Raw genomic sequence first — 6682 nt, 5'->3', positions numbered from 1 at the left:
ACACTCAGTAAATTTGAGTGAATAGGCAATTTTAAAGAATTTTTATAGGGCTTCAGAGAAGTCATATGCAGACAGTATCTTTGTTCAAATTTAACAGTTTAAATATTTCCTTTGTCTAGGGTGCAGAATAATCTTTAGACAAAAAAAAAAAAAAAAAAAGAAAGAAAGAAAGAATGCTTTAGCCTTAAGATTTTAACAGTGTTTCCTAAAACAGTTCAGTTATTTTAAAAAAAAAGTTTATAATCAAGGAGCTGCTCAACTTTTCCAATTTTATCATTATTATAACAGGAGACTGGCCTCTTTCTGCAGATGAAGGTGTTCCTTCTTTCTCCAGAATCCAGAGATACAGAAGATGCAATTAAAAGGGATTCTTTTGAATCTAGAGTTCAAAATGGCCTTATTTGAGATCACCCACTTTTTCTGACTTCGTATTGCAAGGGTACTTGTCTCTAAGGAAATAATGACTTCGTTGCATGTCTTTAATTTACTGTGTACCTTGTTATCTGTTCATTATCTAATCTATAACATTAGTTTAGCTAAGCACTTTAGATAATTTGCAGCACAGAGAGGTACGCAATATGAAATACAAAATTATTTCCTTTGCTAAATTGGGCAGAAGTTCTCACCTGAAGTGTACCACACCATACGTTTCAGTAAAATCACTCTCTTCTATTTAGGCTACTAAGCCATTTAGAGGAAAGCTGGGATTACTTGATAAAACTGTTTGGGCTAGCAGGTGCTAGCCTCATAGTTTTGGCTTATGAATACTTTTAAAAAGATTATTAAACTATGTAAAGTAAACCTAAACTTCAGATGAACCCATCCTGGTGGATTCGCATAGCCAATTATATTTTACAGTATCTGTAATATCAAAAACATAGTCCACACATTTCATTTTTATGAATCACTCCATAAGCCCACATCCAGAAGGGTGACTGAAGACTTGTGCTTAGTACCTTTGAGGTGCTTTCAAGAAACTGGACCTCAGGATTCCCTTAAGGGGGAAGTAGGATATTTCGGGCAACTGGTGACCTACATGCTCTCACAGTCCAGTGCAGTTGAGCCCTAGGGTCTGTATTCTGGAGCAGAAGTTGGGTGAATGGCAGAAGGCGGTCTTCCCCAAGCACACAGGGAAGGCTAAGGGCACAGAGCTATTAGCTCTGGCCTCTTGCAGGACCAAGCCAGTGCACACCCCTGCTCACTGCTTCTGTACCTGACTGGAGGTTCACCACCATCTTGCACAGGGGCTTAAGGCGGGCAGGCAATGTTAGATCTCTCTAAGGGGAAGCAGGGGCGGCGGTACGCCAGTTACTGGAGGGCGAGTAGCTGACCACAGCAGGGGAGGGCTGCGATGGGGCCAGAGAACGGCCCCTTCAGGTTCTGTTTCTCAGAAAGCAGGAGCCTGTACAGAGTGTAAGAAGGCCCGGAAACCCAGGAGCCTGGCCATGGTTCACATACAACGAACGAAACCATCGGTCACGCATGGCTCTGTGTCGGCCCCCAACCCTCCATGCACACAGAGTGGAAGACAGCTTACATCTCACTGAAAACACAAGGTAATAAGTACACAAGTGACGTCCCCAACACTTCTGTAATCATCTAGCAGAGAATGAGATCTGGATGCATCATGTCTGGGTTTGTGACTTCTGCCTTGTAAATGGGTAAACATTTCACATCTCCATGAAAGACTGAAACATGAATCCCCTATCTTTTTTCATAGCAGACACAAACAAATACTACTTTTTATCACTGCAAAGCACTTGATATAAGTTCATTAAAATGAAAGATTTTAGAGAGCCCCAAAATGTAGGATATGATTCATGTAGAGATCCCGGATAACAGATGTGGTTTCTATTATTTTCCTACCACAAAAAAGACTAATCCTCCTCCTGCAGGAAGAATGTGTTACCGTCCTCTTTATGAACCATTTTCATAAAACTGAATAAACAACAAACACATCCATGATTAGCTATGACAGATCCCCATTGATCTATTTGACTCAAATCCTAAGGAAAGGTCTGGTTTCAGGTCTGTTTCTTCACAGTTTTATTAAATAGCAAAACTTAAAAATGAAATTGCCCACTATCTCCAAAATAAATAGAAAATAAAATGTTCTACAACTTACAGAGATCTTACCAATGTTATCAGGCAGGTTGTGGAATTTGCATTTTTAGAGCCCTGTTCCTTAAAAGTGAAACAGTGGAGGAGAGGCCCTCTTGCCAGTCTGCTTTTTCAGCCCAGCCTGAGTTCTCTATGCTTGAGAGCACCTTATGGTGCTGTAACTAACCTCAAACCTGCAGCAGCAGGGGGGCAACAAACCTCAGAATACAGCAATGTCATGCTTTACAGGCACTCTCTCAGCAACAGCATGAATGAGGGGGGAAATTGGTTGCCTAGGAAACCCTCTAGTCCTGGTAATTATTACTGTAACTGACTGCACACCCCACCTATAACAGAAATGAATAATAATTTATAACCGCTGACTGGCAGCTTTCTGTTGGTGCCTCTGCTCACCACTGCTACCTACTGGCGTGCAAAATTAGTTACATGCAAACAGTGGGGTTTGCCAGAGAGAAAAACCACCAGCAAAAAGAACATTTAGAGAAATCTCCCATCTTCCTCCACCAGGTTCTGAATATAGTTCAGCAAATTGCTGCTCGATCAATAGAGCAAAAATGAAAAGTGCTTTGTGTTCGTGTATACAATGGGGGTTGAACAATCTAATGGAAGTTGGTCATCTCAATTAAAAGCAATTTCATATTGTGACATGAACTAGACCAAAAAAGGGTACTTAATAAGGTTAACAGAGGCTAAATAATAGCATATATCTTAACCTCAAATATATGACTCACAAGCTATTTAATAGTATAGAATTTGATACTAAGCAAAACTGCTACAAATAAAACCCTATCTGGTAGTTTTGATCAATTAAACTACATAATTAACAAAGATGGTCCATTTATCTTAGGTTGTCTAATTTGCAGTACAGTGTTAAAGTACCTCTACTGGGAGACTAGTTTGTTTAGAAATTAGAACATTCACAGTGATTTACTGGATTTGATTTAAAAGACACAGCAGGAGTTGGCAAAATTCACATATCATGGGGTTAATGTGGGTTAGAAGGTAGCTATTTGTAATACAAAAATATTGCATACCAAATACACACATCTGATTTCTTTTAATCCTAGTTCATCTTTTTGCAGAAGTCGTTACTTTGCTAAAATGAACCACAAAAACAGCTGTATTCACCACTATTAGGATACAGAAATCCGCCATTTTCAATTTCCAAAGCAAGAGAACACTGCATGGGTAATGAGTCAAGCACTGGTTCCTGAGAAGACATCAACTGACTGATACTTTCTTCAACCCCAGTCCGATCCGGGAGGATGGGTATTCCCACTGCAGGCAGCCAGTTCCAGCCCGTGGCCGCCATACATTCAGGCTCCGTGAGTCACAAATTCTCTCTGGTCAGTGGAAAAAGGACAAATAGCCCCCAAATTTGCTGAGGCTAGGTGAAAAATCACAAAGATGTAGGGTGTGAAGAAAATAATAATAGTGAAACACTCAGCCTTTCCATGGTGTGGTCCAGGCTCAACCCTCAGAACTCTCAAATCCTTCAGTGTTCCTGGGATTCACTGTCATGATAATGACATCTGATAATAAATATCATGGAATTTCCCATCCCACACCCTAATTAGCTGATTACATTGTAACATAAAAAGTAATTTTTCAAAAGTATTTTACAGTTTAAAAATCAATAGATTTGCTTTTTGTGTTTTCTTCCCTTTAATCAATTCTAGGTATAATTATTACTACTTATCTCTTTGCTTTTCAGAAATCAACAAATTTCAAAAAAATTTTCCTAATTCTTCAGAGATTCTTGCATAGTTCTAACACTGACACAGCCATTGAGAGTTAGTCTCTTATTAAAAGAAAGGCCCACTAGAGATCACATTGGAATATGCAACGGCGACACACAAGTCTTAAGTATGAAGACACCAGACCCACATCCTAAAACACATTTAAGTTCTGACAAGCATTTGCAAACTTCACTTTCCTGAAGAGAGTCTGAGTGCTGTTCCTTAGTTACACCTCAATTATCTCCTAACAAGTGCCCCTTGAAAGATTTTCAATAACTTTAGAAAATTAAACTTACTCTTTTAGCCTTTGTGACCACAGGTGGATCTAGCCTAAACACTGCTTTATATATCTCAGAATATCAAAGCCTGCTCTAATGCACAAAAATTTTGTCTTCACTACAGTTTTCACCAGATTATACCATTCCCCACTTGCAAACAGGATTCATCACCAAATCATCACTGACATCCCACTCTTAGCTTCAATTTAGCTTCCAAGACCCCAAATGTGCATTGGCAAAAAAATCTTGGATCCCCAAAAAATAGTTTCCAAAAATACATGTTTACTAATTAATAGACTCAGGGCTCTTATAACTTGAATATAGCATAAATAAAACCCTGTGTAGGTTTTCATTTTACTAGCTCTACCCCCAATAAGAATACCAGGATTCTTTCCATCCTGTACATCTATTGATTTCTACCCTACCTAAAGTACTTCCTCTAACATGAAGTAGTTGCCAATTCTCTTACCCCAAAGAGGACAGATGACCCTGTTTGAACCCCCAATGCACATCTCTTATAGCACTTCTGGTGTTCTCCTTTGATGCACACACTTGACCTGCCTTCCCAAATAAGATAAACCACATTAGTCCATGAAGCCAATATATGGCCTTTTTTAGGGCACAGAACAGCACTGTACACAGAGAAAATGCTCAGAAATACTATAGACAGTATACTCTGTCAGCCTTCCTGCTATAGAATCTCTAGAAATGCTAGATAAAATATGATAAATATCTTCTGAAATATAGAACCTAGTATGCAAAAAAGTTAACAGAAAGCTAAAACCATTAGCATCAGGTTGGAGCTGTCCTGGGAACTAACCCAGAGGTTTATATTTTGAAAGCTCAGGAAATAGGAGGCAAGTCTTTGGGATCAATGAAGGAGTGTTAGAACTGAGACTGGCCATGAAGAGCTAAGCCAGAGTGAAAGGACAGACCAAGATGCATTTTCCCACTATCAAAATAAAACAGCAAGAAAACTTGTTTCTATCTGCCGGAGTTCTAGGTGGGGCGGGTTGGGGTGGAGTGTCCCCTGGGAATGTGTAACCATAAGCTAGCCCTTGCAAGGGTAGAGTTCTGAGGAACTGCAAGCAATGAGATTAACTGAGAAATTCCAGTCAAGGAACTTAACATAAAGAGGTCCTGCCAACGACTTCTGATTCTAGTCTTGAAGGAGTAAACTGGTACAGAACTTGCCCTTCTACCATAAACAGTTGAAAAAACTGCACAAAATACATGACACAAGTGTTCTTAGGCACTAGGAATAGAGAGAAACAAATGAGGTGCATCCTATCATCACTGTGGCTTTCTCTCTCGAAGTATCAAGGTCATGAAAATCAAGAAACTGAGAAATTGTCACAGATAGGATGAGGCTAGAAGACATGACCACTAAATGCAATGTAGTATCCTAGAATGTATCCTGGAAAAAAAAAATGACACTGGTGGAAGAACTGGTGAAATTTAAATAAAGTCTGTAGTTCAGTTAATAGTATTGCATTGTGCTAATTTCTTAGTTTTGACAAACATACCTTGGTAATATAACATGTTAGCATTAGGGGAAACTGAAAATGGGTGAGGGATGTATGAGAACCCGCTCAATTACCTTTGAAACTTTTCTATAAATCTAGATTTATTTCAAAATAAAAAGATTAATAATTTCTGGCATCAAATAAAAAATTACTAAACATGAGAATAAGCAGCAAATTGTGACCCTTAATCAGAAGGAAAATCAGTCAGTAGAACTACAAACATGCTGTAGGAGTTATAGAAATGGTAGAATTAGCAGACAAGAACTTTACAACAGCTATTGCAAATATGCTTAATGATTTAAAGGAAATTATTAACATAATGGAGCGGGAAATGAAAGATTTTTATATATAAATAACCAAATGGAAATTCTAGGGGTAAAAAAAAGAAAATATCTGAAACAAAAAACTTACTGGATGTGATCCAAAGCAAATAAGCCGTTGCAGAAAAAAAAATCAGTGAACTTAAAAACATATCAATAAAAACTACCTAACATGAAACACAGAGAGAAAATGGATTGAACAAAGATGAACAGAGCCTCAGTGACCTTATGTCACAATAAAAGTTGTGTATTATAAGTGTAATTGGTGTTCGTTCCAAAAGGAGGAGAGGGGGTTAGGGACCAAGCAATATTTAAAGAAATAATGGCCAAAATATTTCCAAATTTGATGAAAACCCTAAATCCACAGATCCAAGATGTTCAACAAACCCCAACAAGACTAAACACGAAGAAAATCACACTTATGCACATCATAATTAAATCACCAGAGGAAAAAGATACATCACATTTGGAAGAACAACGATAAGACAACACCATAAAATGAAAACATCTTCAAAGTGCTAAAGGAAAAAAACCCAATATACATAGGATTCTATACCCAGCAAAAATATCTTTCAAAAGTGAAGGCAAAGTAACACTTTTTCAGACAAAAATTGACAGAACTTGGTCTATCACACCAGTTCTAAAATAATTGTTAAAGGCAGTTCTACAGGCTGGAGGAAAATAAAATCAGATGGAGA

This window comes from Eschrichtius robustus, chromosome 19 (assembly GCF_028021215.1).
Source record: "Eschrichtius robustus isolate mEscRob2 chromosome 19, mEscRob2.pri, whole genome shotgun sequence".
Taxonomy (NCBI): Eukaryota; Metazoa; Chordata; class Mammalia; order Artiodactyla; family Eschrichtiidae; genus Eschrichtius; species Eschrichtius robustus.
The sequence above is the reverse complement of the archived record's forward strand: the minus strand, read 5'-3'. Positions refer to the sequence as shown.